At 37.8% G+C, this 12500-nt stretch overlaps 1 long non-coding RNA gene across 1 annotated transcript in view; it reads right to left on the bottom strand.

The window, feature by feature from the left end:
• Window positions 1-12500, bottom strand: part of LOC131349373 (uncharacterized) — a 23668-nt gene that overhangs the window by 57 nt on the left and 11111 nt on the right. Inside the window, exons 3-4 of the long non-coding RNA XR_009204065.1 lie at window positions 6541-6613; window positions 1-586 (exon numbers count right to left, since the gene is read on the bottom strand). The exon at window positions 1-586 is cut by the window's left edge and continues 57 nt beyond it. This is a non-coding gene — a long non-coding RNA (uncharacterized LOC131349373). The remainder of the gene's footprint in view (window positions 587-6540; window positions 6614-12500) is intronic.

Genomic DNA, 12500 nt, shown 5'->3' with positions numbered 1-12500 from the left:
AGACATTGTGCTAAGAATCAGTCAGCTAAACAATAAAAATGAAGCTAATGCCTTCCTATGGAACGTCATCGAGACTCGGGAGTTAAGATCGATAAAACTCTCGAAAAAGGAACTATAAGAAAGTGCTTCACAAATGTGATCTGCATGGAAGAGTCATCAGAAGCAAACCTTCCCTGCATCCTCATTAGCAAAGTCAGTGTCTGCTAGTACGAGAAACAAGGTCGAGATTAACTAGAGGAGATTTTAAACAAATGCAGTGTGACGGTGAAGAAAAAAATAGATCACCGTTTGGCTAAAATGTACCACAAAAAAAGACAGAAGAATGAATTCTCAGTGAAATTTTGTACCCAGGAAGTTTCAGTGCGGCTAAAACCTTTCACTTTGTCAACATTTGGGTTTAGTGCTAGCATGTTTTGGGCTTTTGTTTAAGATTTCTGGGCGTATGTCTGTGCAGAGATTATATAAGCCACATCTGTGCTCGCTGACTGACTTCAGGCTGTCTGTCGTTTACACTCTCGCAGTTTCCAGGGTGTGAAGCCCACCTGCTGCCGTCTTTTCTTCTCCGCCGTAATTACACACCACACACCTGCAAACAACACACTTTAACACAGCAAACCCTGACATTTTCTCCCACTGGAGATAACAAAAAAAAGATGACAGCTTACATGACTCGTCTTTTCTGCTCTTTTGTTTTAACTTGTGTTGTGTTTCGTTGTGTTGTGTAGCCTAGCGACATAAAGAGAAAAAAAAAAAACATAACAAAAGGGTTTCTCTGGGCTAACAGAAACGGATATTTTAGTTTTTTGGGCTAATCTAGTTCAGTCTAAAAAAAAACAAAAAAAAACACACACACAAAAAAACCCAAAAAAGTCCCAAAAAAATAAACAGAAAAAAAAATTAAGCAAAAAAAAATAAATAAATAAAAGGCAAAAGAAAATAGGCCATAAAAAGTAAATGGCAAAAAACATATTAAACAAATTTACGCAAATCAGAAATAGTTCATTTTAATCAAACAGTCACTTTATTGCCAATATAGTCCTAATTATTTTTTAAAAATCAATTTAGAGCTCCAAATGGCAAAAAAATACACAAAAAAACAGCAAAAAATGTAAGCAAAAAAAAAAAAAAAACCAGTAAAAAATTATGCAAATTAAAAATAGTTCATTTTAACTGTTACAATACTGCAATATAGTCCTACTTTTTTATAAATCAATTTATAGATCCAAACAGCAAAAATGAATAAATAAATAAATAAATAAATTATGCAAACAATTGGCAAATAAATTCTGAAAAGAATGATTGACAAATAAATGTATAATTAAAAAATAAAAAATAAATTAACAGCAAAAAAAAAAAAAAACGCAAAAAAATGGCAAAAAAAGACACGCAAATTTAAGCAAATCAAAAATAGTTTATTTTATTCAAACAGGAACTTTGTTGCGAATATCATCATGGTTTTTAATAAAGCAATTCATAGCTCCAAACAGCAAAAAAATTAAAAAATAAAAAACGCAAAAAAAATTACACAAAAAATAACTGCAAAAACAATACACAAATTTATGCAAATCAAAAATAGTTCATTTTATTCGAACAGTCACTTTATTGCAAATATAGTCCTCTGACTCCAAAGTGCTGACACTGGAGACTCCTTCCAAATAAAACCGACTGTGAACGAGCCGTTACCATAGAAACGCTATCGCATTAATAGCAACCTCCAGCTCAACCTCTTCACGTTTGAGAATGTAATACTTAACAGCGCAAAAAACCCCACACGCTGGAATCCGTCTTGTCTTTAGTGCTCTGAAGCCGACATTAAAAAGCCATTGCTGTTTATCTTTTTGGTGACAGAATCGTTTATAGTTTATGGTTTCTCCTTCAATAAACCTTATCACACAAGACGCCCGTGGCTCCCTCCAGACCATAACACTGCCTTTAAACAGGTTCTGCATTAAAAGCCACTGATCTGTGAACGTTATCTCTGGCTCACTCTCCGAGACCGCATTATCAGATTTAAGAGCCGGTCATTTGAGGAGAAATAAAGCTGCATCCTGGTGGCATTTTCATCATCATCATCATCATCATCATCATGGCTGTCACGGTGCTCCGTTCTCCTGCATCCTTCTTCTGCATTTCTTTCTTCTTCACACTTTCTGAGGTTCCTTTTATCCTTAAACTAAACCATTACCTGTTTTTGTTTATCCTTTTGTTGGCAATATACAGAAATAACAATAAATAGTTGTATCTGGATTTCGACCGAAAGTGGGCGTGGCCTGGTGCTTCAGGCAACTGCATTTGGAAAACAATGAAGTGATTATTCAACTGAGGACCTCATGCAGTATGCAGCTAGCCTTCATTCTCCGACACACACACACACACACACACACACACACACACACAGTAAAGACAATAGACAGGTACACACAGTCAGTACACTTAAATATTTTTTGTAAGCGACACCACTGCCTCTGATCCCTATGTCTGTCTCTCTATCGCTTTCTCTCTCTCTCTCTCTCTCTCTCTCTCTCTCTCTCTCTTTCTCTCTGTCCCTCCCTCTCTCTTATTCCATCCTTTTCTCACTCCATTTCTCTCTCCCTCTGTCTTTTTCTCTCTCCCCTCTCTCTCTCTCTCTCTGTATGTCTCTCTTTCTCTCTTGCTCACTCTTTCTCTCTCTGTGTCTCTCTCTCACTCCTCCTCTTGCCAATTCTTTCTCCCTCTCTTTCAATTTCTCTCTCTCTCTTTCTCTCTGTGTCTGTCTTTCTCTCTCTCTCTCTCTCTCTCTCTCTCTCGCTCTCTTTTTTCATAAAATCTGAATTAGTCTTATTGATGTTAACAATTACAGGACCAATTATTTGGTCATGTTATATATATACATATATAAAAATGTTAAACTTTAGTATTTTGTATTCTGAACTTTTCAAACGTCTTAATTTTAAAATAATAAATAAATAAAATCTTTGTGATTTTTTTTTCCCCATCTCTGGAAGGAAAATGTTTTTTTGTCCTGAACTCAGATTTCATCTGTTCAATTTTTGACATCTTTTTTTTTTTTAAATTCCTTTTTCTTCCTCCTTTCCTTTCTTTTCTTTCCTCTCATTCCCGAAACGAGTGGCGCCTCACATCCGCGTGGATAAAAAAAACCCGTCTTGCTTCAGAGACAAGATCGAGCCCAGAAGTATTTATTTATTTATTTATCCTGATTGCTTTCAAGACTGCAGGTTTGTCAAGATATTGTCGTTTCCATGGTGATTAGTGATGTAACACTGCTCTCCTCTGAGCATGTTGAGTCTAATAATATTACAATTATTAAGATGTTGTCCTAAGAGCAGTGTGTGTGTGTGTGTGTGTGTGTGTGTGTGTGTGTATGTGTGTATGTGTGTGTGTGTGTGAGGTTATTCATAGTCTGCTTTCTGACAGTTCCGTCATCACAACTCGCTCGTAGCAGGGAGAGTGTTTAAAGTGAGTGGAGAACAAAGCCTGCTGTACGGATCTCTGGGCCAATTAACCACACACACACACACACACACACACACACATACACACACACACATACACATACACACACACACACTTAACACAAAGCTTTATCTAGAGTGGCAGAAGAGAGAAAGAGTCTTTCTAAAGAAAATTTGATGTTTCAAATAAAGATTTTTAATCACAAAAAGTGTGTGTGTGTGTGTGTGTGTGTGTGTGAGAGAGAGAGAAAGGGAGATGGATGAAGAGAGACATGGAAGGAGAGAAAGAGAGCTGAAGAAAAAATAGAAGGAGAGAGAGAGGGATGGAGAAAAAGAAAATGCAAGATTTTAATACAAAGATTCTCTCTCTCTCTCTCTCTCTCTCTCTCTCTCTCTCTCTCTCTCTCTCTCTCTCTCACACACACACACACTTCCTCTCTCCATCTTTTTCTCTGCATCTGTCCCACCATCTTTCTCTCTCTTATTCCCTCCATCCCTCTGTCTATTTCTTTCTCTGTCTCTCTCTGCCATCCTCTCTCTTTCCATCTCTTTCTATCTATCTCTCAATCCATCACTCTCTGTCTCTCTCTCTGTCTCTCTCTCTCTCCCCCAATTTCTTTCTCTGCATCTGTTCCGGCATTTCTTTCTCTCTCTTATTCTCTCCATCTCTCCCTCCATCTCTCTCTCTCTCTGTCTCTCTCTCTCGTCCTGCCTTGTCTTTTTCCTCTTACCATGTCTTTCTCCCTCTCATTCTATCCAACTATTTCTTCCTTGTCTCTTTGTTTTATTACAATCTGAATCAGAATTGGTCATCAGTCGTGTTGAATGGAACAGTTACACAACACATCCTCTGGTCAGACGTTAAAATGAAGGAAGTGGAAGTGGAAAAAGTGCGCATTAAGGACTATATTAGAACACGCCCCTTTAAAAAAAGATGGAATAAATGAAAGACTTGTTGATATTCAGAGATCTATTAATAATGTAGCCGGCTTGTGTTAACACAGTTCGGGGAAAGCAGCCAAGTTTGTTTGAAAGCTATTAAAGCAGCGCTGGAGAGAGAGGCTTAGTGAAGCATATAGAGAGAGAGAGAAAGAGAGAGAGAGAGAAAGAGAAAGAGAATGATGGATGAATGTGTAGGGAACGAATACGGTGCTGTGGTCGTCCATCTTGCTAAATGTGACATGCTGGCACAATGGGGTATAACTCACTTGTTCTACACACACACACACACACACACACTCAGCTTATCGGCCAGGTGGAAAGGGACGGTTAGAGAATGATAGAAAGAGAAAAGAGATGTGTGTGCTTGGATTTGTGTGTGTGTGTGTGTGTGTGAGTTTCAGCACTATAGCACTTCACACTGTACGTCTCACACGTTTTTTTTGTTCCATAGACTTTTTTTCCCGTCTCCTGTCAGCCCTGAGGACATTTTAACGTCTGTACAGTACGGGATACAAAATAGAGGTGTGACGTTCTAGCTTATTCCAGCTAAAAAAAAAAAAAGAAGACATCACCTCAGACGCTTTTTTGTGCAGTTTTGCAGTCACAAAAAACGTGAAAAAACGTCCGGCGTATGTCTCAGTCTCAGGCAGGAGGTGCAGCTTTCCATGTGACTCTAACCATGTGATGATGTTAGACCTGGAAATACAACGACTGAGGAACCACAAGGAACATTTCCAGAACCTTCAGCGTGTTTGATCCACAGAGTTCCTCTTGTGTTCAGTGGGAGAACCTTAGAAGAAGAAGGTTGGTAGTTTGCTGTCTTATGCTAGTTATGAAGCTTTCACTGTGCAGTAATGTACAGTATGTTGCCAAAAGTATCGGGACACCCCTCCAGATCATTGAGTTCAGGTGTTGTTTTTCAGGGGTCGGGCTCGGCCCCTTAGTTCCAGTGAAAGGAACTCTTAATGCTTCAGCTTCATACCAAGACATTTTGAACAATTTCATGCTCTTTGTGGGAACAGTTTGGGGATGACCCCTTCCTGTTCCAACATGACTGCACACCAGTGACCAAAGCAAGGTCCATAAAGACATGGATGAGTGAGTTTGGTGTGGAGGAACTTGACTGTCCTGCACAGAGTCCTGACCTCAACCCCATAGAACACCTTAGGGATGAATTAGAGTGGAGACTGTGAGACAGACCTTTTCGTCCAACATCAGTGCCTGACCTCACAAATGCGCTTCTTCTAGAGGAACGGTCAAAAATTCCCATAAACACACTCCTAAACCTTGTGGAAAGCCTTCCCAGAAGAGTTGAAGCTGTTCTAGCTGTAAAGGGTGGGACAACTCCATATTACATTCATGTGCATGTAAAGGCAGACGTCCCAAAACTTTTTGGAAATATAGTGTGGCAAATAAAGACTTAATTTATTATTTTCTAAATGACTAGAACCTCCAGGAATTTTACAGGAAATCGGATCAGAAATTAATGAAACTTTCTTTAGAAGTTCATTGGACTTCAACATACTTTAACTACCTTAACGTTCGCAAAATATACTTTAATGTTAGCAAAATACACTTTAACGTTAGCAAAACCTACAGGACTGTGACTTCTCCAGATCCTAGGCTTGAGCTCCTGTGCACCAGATGGAGAAGCTTCTCTCTCTTGAACTTTCCGATGTTTTCTAAGACGCTAAACTGAAGTAAACATTCTCCTTTTTTTTCCAGCGCTATTGAGCGATGAGAAATCCTTCGGCTTGTAAATGAAAGCGAAGAACCGTCTCCGGAGGTCCACCTCGTCCACTTAAAACATCCTGACATCTTGACACAGCAGCTTCAGGCATGATGACACCTCCAGGTCATGTTGTCATGTAATTCCTGTGTCTCTTGTGCGAACCTCATGTTTTGTGTTGTAACATCTTGGATTTCCTCACCTATCATAAGACCTTGGATAAATGCTACTAAAAACAGATGGTTTGGTGAGAAAACCCAGAGAAACCCTGTTTTCCAGAAGTTGATGTATTAACCGGGTTAGCATGTGCAGCAAAATCCTCATCATTGCTCGTTATTTTCTTCTTAATATTTCAATATTTCAGTTCTTAAACTATAATCATGATATTTAAGACACAAATCGAGCGTGGTTTGTTACCTGGGGCTCCTTGAGACCTGTGTTTTCTTCACACCATCTGAGATTCTGTCCTGACACGGAGACATGTTTGAATCTGTAATTAATTCATTAATCATGAATATGGATATGAGTTTTTTTAGATAATGTTATCGCTTGTGAGACACATATGTCAGCATTTATGTTATACATATTCAAATAAACACACACACACACACATACACTACAAACTACAAGCTAACAGCATTAGCTCTTTTTTAATACAGTACGCAGCACTTTAAACAGTCCGGAAAATACATAATTTACATTATTTATTCTGATTTAATCTGCTCTGCGTGTGTGTGTGTGTGTGTGTAGGGGTGTGTGGGGAGGTTCGAACTGTGGATGACAGACTGTACAATCAGCAGTAGCTCCACCATTAAGCAACATTAAAAAGGCATTGAGGCTTTGGGCAGAAAGTGTGCACGCAATAAATACGGCGCTTTTATAATGAAGCTGGAAAATTCCAATATTCAGATGTTTCATTCTTTTCATTATAAACGTGTGAACGATGGAAATGAGAAAATTAAAGCCAGTGGGTGTTTCTCTGGTTCTCTCTCTCTCTCTCTCTCTCTCTCTGAGTGCAGGTCAGGGGCTCACAGTCATCATTCTCTTCTTTTCTGTTCAGTAAACTACATGCTAATGTTTGGAGACATTAACTTTCAAGCTACTACTGACAGCTAGCAACAACTCCAAGGTAAATATCAAGCTTCCCCTCCAAACATTCTCTCATTTCTCCTTTATTTTGCTTGTATTAAAAATGTAATAACTTTCTGCTAGCTCTAAATCACAATTTAACTGAAATGGAGGACTGTATTCGCAATCTACCAACATTCCTGAGGTAAAATTCGCTGTTCCTAGCAGTTATGCGTCGGCTTCCCTGTCATTATAAGCGTCAGTTTGGGTAAAGAAAGCGAAATCACTCATTTTGGACTCATTTAACAACACATCTGAAGTCAATTTCAATCTTCCCAACCGTTTTTTTGTCTCATTTCCACCATCATCGATGCTTATTAAAGATTAAATAGCTATTTTCTAGCTAGCTACATCATGATTTCACTCAAAGTGTTTTATTAATAATTTAGAGACACATCTGAGGTAAATACTGATGTCCTGCATAACGTCCATCGTCACGCAGTCTGTGCATCATCCATATGTATGACTGCGCAGCTGCATACTAGCTAGCTAAATCATAATTCCACTCATTTTTTCCACTCATTTATCAACATGGTTTTGTTTCATTACCAGCATCTCTTTTCCTGTATGAAAGATGTAACCGTGACGGGCTAGCTAGCTAAATAATTTCATCATGTGATTTCACACATCTGAGTGAAATGTTGATGTTCCCGACGTTTTTCTCAGTTCCATTGTCAGTGAACACTCACATTATCCATATAATTGCTACATGCTAGCCAGATAAATTATCATTTTACTCACATGGAGTCTTTTATTAGTGATTTAGCAACACATCTGAGGTAAATGTTGTTGTTCCCAACAGTTTTGCCTCATTTTTCTGTCATTGAGCATTTACTTCAAAAAAAAAAAAAAAAAAAAGATTTAAAAGCTATAGGCTAGCACATCCAGCTAATTTTTTTACTTAAATCGAGATGTTTATTAGTAATTTACCAATACATCTGAGTGAAATGTTGATGTTTTGAATCATTTTGTCTGAATCCCACCATCACTGAACCCTTACTTTATCTCTATATGATGTTTGTTTGATAAAGGATTAGCCTTAGTCATTAGCTAGCTGGCATTTAATGTCCATTTAACATGCTTTTGATACTTTAACCTCTTGAAAAAGCAAGTAGCAATTTTATTTTCCCATGGCATCCATTTTCTGTGAAGCATAAACAACCAGATTAGCTTGCTAAGCACCTGGATGGCATTTTTTGCCAATATTAAACTGCTGATATTTACATTAAGAAACGTCTGCTAACGTATTTAAAAAAAAATAAATTGTGATGCCAAACAGCATTACCCTCTTGAGCGAATAAAATCAAACAACCTGTAAGACAGGAATATCTATGTAGGTATAAAAAGATCAGATATTGGAACGTAGCCCAAGATGCTCCAGATTTCTTGCATCTGTCACATAGTCTTCTACTTCATCTCTGCCACTTTGACTCATTACACATGTGCATGCAGGTCATCAGTTTGCTTTATGGCCTGATGAGGTCTAATTGAATGTAATCTCCTGAAGCTAATCACCTCAGATTAATGTCGTTAATCACAGAAAACTACTGACATTTAGCTAAACGAGGGTGAGGTCTTATAACCGACGATGTATTGTACGACTTCAGAAAAGAGGATTCTGAAAGGGATCTATAAGAAGAGGACAGAATAAAGGTTAAAGCAAACAATGTGTTTAATTGTTCGAAGCTAAAAATAAAGAAACTGAAAAAATTAGCACTGTGAAAATCTGCCATTTACATACAGTAGCATATATTTGTGAGGAAATGTTAACCGACCTTGAAATGTAGTATTCTGTAAATGTATATATATCTGAGGTAAATTGTTATGTTTTCAACACTTTCTCCATCACTGTATCTTTACTTTGTCTGTTCAAATGACAGCAGCTACATGCTAGCAGGCTGCAATTTCACTCTCATGGTCTTTTGATAATAATTCACTGTCACGTCTGAGGTAAATATAGATGTTATAGGTAGCTTTCAGGTAGAGGGACTGAGGGGAACGGGTTGTGTGTGAATGTGATTGAATTAGATCTAGCCAGTAATGGCTTCTTTAATTTTTAATCTGATTTCTCATTTCATAATCGATTGAACAGAGGCCTTCGATTTGACTTTTGTGTTGTATTGGGATTTATATCCGCTCTAAAAGGAAGATAAAAGAAGCACCTGGTGACACAGGTCAATAACTTTCAAGTCTACAGTGTGTGTGTGGAGACATCATAATCCTCCAGTGGCTTCAAAATGGCTGCTGATGGACCTGCAGTCCTCCTGACTGATGACTTTGTCCCTGAGAGAGTTTCTCTGGTCAAATCGCTCAGCACTATAAACAGATCTCCAGGATTCCCTTTTTTCCCCAGCGGCCATTTGGGAAAAAGGTCAATCGTTAATCATTCCGAGTATACCTGTGAGAGTTAACCGGGAGACTTTTACAGATACGGATGCCCTGTGAATTCTGAAAGCTAAAATAATAACTGGAATTTGTGTTCTTTGCATATTGCCGTTTAAACCCCGAGACTCGCGTTAATCTCTCTGATATTTGCTTGTTAAAACTTTTACACAAATCGTCGCAAGGCTGCGAGATCAAATCCCTCAAGCTGATGCTGTTGGAATCCTTGAGCATCTGCCATAAGAGAGAACGCAGTGGTACAACGTTCCAGCTTCTCTTTATTTACATTTCCTGTTTTGTTTATTTGTTGTTTTTGGACTTGTTTGCTAGTGTTGTCATTTTTGTAAACTTATGAGATTGTGTTGCTGTTGTCTGTAAAAAAAATAAAAATTACCATAGATGCTAAGTAGCTAGACTGTATTTACCCTCATAGGTTGTTGTTGTTTATTAGCAATTTAGCAACACTTCTGAGGTAAACTTTGATGTTTTCAGCAGTTTTGCATCATTTACTGTGTCTGAATAAATGACCCAACAGCTTCATGCTAGCTAAATAAATCATAATTTCACCCCTTTTATCAATTTAGCAACACATCTGAGGTAGATTTTGATGTTTTTCGACCGTTTTCATTCATTTGCAACATCGCTGAAGTTTTGCTTTGTTTGTAAAAATTGCAGCAACTACATACTAGTTAGCTAAATCAGTTTCACCCCTATGGAGTTTTTTTTAATTAATAATTAACTAATCACATCTGAGGTAAATATTGTCATAATTTCTGTCGAATTGAGAACTAATCAACACATCTAAGAGAAATGTTGAGATCTTGAAAATTTTGTTTCGCTACGTTTACCTTGAATCGTGAATCATTACTTGAATCGTGAAAGTAGACTCATGTTTATTTTTTATCTCCTCCATTTTGTATTTTGAGGCTAACTCGGACGTGTTATTACAAAAAGAATCAAACAAGGGGTGGAATGTGCTAATTGAGTTAATATCAGATGCTAGTTAATGTCAAAGTCATTTTTAAAATGATCTTGCTACAAATGATGTAGCTTTTTCATGTTAAAGAGAAATAATCCTGGCTGCCTCCATAACGTTCTAGCGATTGACTTCATGATGCAATTTAGCATGTCTGTGTGTGACCTCCCTGAAGATGTGGATGTGGTCTGAGGTGGATATCTACGCTAAAAGAGGGAGATTTGGGGATTTTACAATTCACGATTTTCAGGATTTTAGCACCTCGGTTAACCTTCACTGAGACGAACTACAAAGTGTGAGAAAAGCTTAGCGTATCTCTAAAGCTTTACCCGTAAAGACGTTTAGCATGAGAATTAGGCTGGCTCAGACGCAACAAACGACTTATGAGGATAAAAACTGAGGAAAATAAAGAGACGTTCAGGCAGATAGGAAGCTATAGATACACACACACACACACACACACACTGGGCGGATTTGCTGTTTGTCTGAGCTCGCCTGTTGTGTGCCGATTTCCTGCAACATAATCCTAGCCATTAAATCGAGTAGAGAAAAAAAAGTCTCACAGTACGAAATGAAATCCACTCGTGTTAATTTTTCCCAATCAAACGGACGTGGAATGTTTAATCCATTTCAATTTTCATTGTTATGAATTCGCTTCTGGGAATATAAAACGTACATATTAGCGGCTAGTCACGGAGAGCAAATTGATAGCCAAGCTTACATACAGCAGAATCTAGGATTTACTTAAACCTAAATAAAACACCCTCATTGTTTAACAGAATTATTTTTCTTCACGGAAAAGTGGAAAGTTAGCGTGTTAGCGTAATTACTGCGACCAAAGTCATTAGCGATAAATGATCATTATTAAAAGGAGCAATCATTTCAGGAGCAATTTACTCTCAGTGTAGCAGCAAGAAACATTCAGATATTTCCTTAACTGCATGATTTTGCTTCCAATTTTTGTAATTATGTAATAATCCGATATAATCTGATGTAATAAATGCTGGTTGTTTAATTTGCACAGTTATTTTTAGCACCAGCGGTATTAAGTTCAGTTCTGTTTTTTTTTTTTTTGTATTGGCGAATTTAACGATGAGGAAAATCTCAAAGTAGCTTTACAGAAATATAAAAATTCCCGATAAAAAGTTGCGTATTTAAGTTTTCTATTTATTAAACATGGCAGCATTCTGGCAGCATTTTCCCAGACTTGCTAACTAGAACCATGCTAATCCCTACATGTATAGTTGCTTGTATTTTCGTTATGGACCTGTCAGGTAATCGCTAAGGGGTGGGATTTAGGAATGAACCTTGACGTAATGATACGTAATGTTCTTCCTGAATTTGTGTTTACGTTAACACTTAATGCTAGTGTTAATGCTAAAGTTTACATTAGGTTAATGCTCAGTGTTAGCGTTAATTGGTCGATTTATTCGCATTATCGGTCAAATTACTCACACTCGTCATGGAACGAACGTGTTTCTAATTAGCAGTGTAACAATGTTTTAGCGAGGACATTTTAACTATTTTCAATTGCGCTAGCCTATTTTAGCCCCGCCCCTTTTCCTAAAAAAGAATTTATTTTAAATCTTAAAGCGATCTTCAGGTTGTCGTCATCCTTAAAGTTTTCTCTTTACGAACTTTTTTCCGAAGTGTTCCTTCTGTCTGAGTGGAAAAGTGGAAACGGCGGGTTTGTTAATTTGAGCGGAAACTAATTACCGAAGATAAACACGGATAATGGCGGACAACACGGTCGAGCGAAGCGCTGTTTATGTTTTCTTTCTCTCCTTGGAAAGACCTCGGACTGACTTCTGCGGTGTTTGTTCTGTGGTGTCATCATTATTTTTGGCCAGAAAATGCACAGATAAGCCTGTGGAAACCATCTGACTCAAAC

The sequence above is a fragment of the Hemibagrus wyckioides genome, linkage group LG29 (genome assembly GCF_019097595.1).
Source record: "Hemibagrus wyckioides isolate EC202008001 linkage group LG29, SWU_Hwy_1.0, whole genome shotgun sequence".
NCBI classification, from domain to species: Eukaryota; Metazoa; Chordata; class Actinopteri; order Siluriformes; family Bagridae; genus Hemibagrus; species Hemibagrus wyckioides.
The sequence above is the reverse complement of the archived record's forward strand: the minus strand, read 5'-3'. Positions and strand labels throughout refer to the sequence as shown.